Raw genomic sequence first — 1,036 nt, 5'->3', positions numbered from 1 at the left:
GATTATATGTATAAAAAAAAATGTTTTTCTTAATCACATTACATAGTTTTAGTATGATTATGTATATTTGGAACTATAGGTACTTAAAGCTTATAATTATTGTTATTAATTTATTTTGATTGAGCTATTGCCTATACCTAATTATATTAAACAAATAATTTATTGCACATGTATGTCTTACACTTTTGTTTTATCAAAACATTAAATATGCTATAATTGAATGTGGTTAGAAAACATAATGTTGAAGGTGAGATGTGAGAATGTTGTTGAGAGAGTAGTCCCTACATCAATATACATATTATGACTAAAATTCACACTTAAATACAATACATAGATATTATAAATATTGAAGAAAAAAAAAGTACTAATGTTAGTTGTAACAAACAAAAAAAATGTTAAACATGTAAAATTTAAATGTCCTCAAAAAAACTTATAAATAAATATTATACATATTAATTATGTTTAGACAGGTACCTTAGAATTTAAACCTTCCATTCTTTGAAATTATACTAATTGATTTATATACTACCTAATAGATTATACTACCTAATTAATAACATAGAACAATATTAATAATAAAATTCAACAATATTGAATTGGCCAGGTAATAAACAAAATTCAAATTTGTTATCAATGTTAACTTGTTATCATTTATCTTATAAGTGATAACTGATAAGATTGTCGGATGTTAAATGCGCCGTGACATGTTTTAAAATTTCGCCTACGGGTCGGGGGCAGTTGTCCGAAAAATGATAAGGACCCGGGTCGAAAGACGGCGGCATAAAATGTATTGCCAACATTACATTTCTAAAAATTATATTGTACAATAATTTTTTTGTTTGTTGGGTTAGTCTGTTTTACCGGTATGATAATTATTATATTATTTGATAATAATTATATTTAATTAAACTATATACCACTAACCGAAACGGGACGGGTATAGCTATTGCTGATATCCCGATATTGATAACAACTGATAACAGCGAAATTGATGAGAACAAAAAAAAAATTAAATAAAAAATATTGAATTCGGTTT

This window comes from Acyrthosiphon pisum, unplaced genomic scaffold (assembly GCF_005508785.2).
Source record: "Acyrthosiphon pisum isolate AL4f unplaced genomic scaffold, pea_aphid_22Mar2018_4r6ur Scaffold_20700;HRSCAF=21879, whole genome shotgun sequence".
Classification (NCBI taxonomy): Eukaryota; Metazoa; Arthropoda; class Insecta; order Hemiptera; family Aphididae; genus Acyrthosiphon; species Acyrthosiphon pisum.
The sequence above is the reverse complement of the archived record's forward strand: the minus strand, read 5'-3'. Positions refer to the sequence as shown.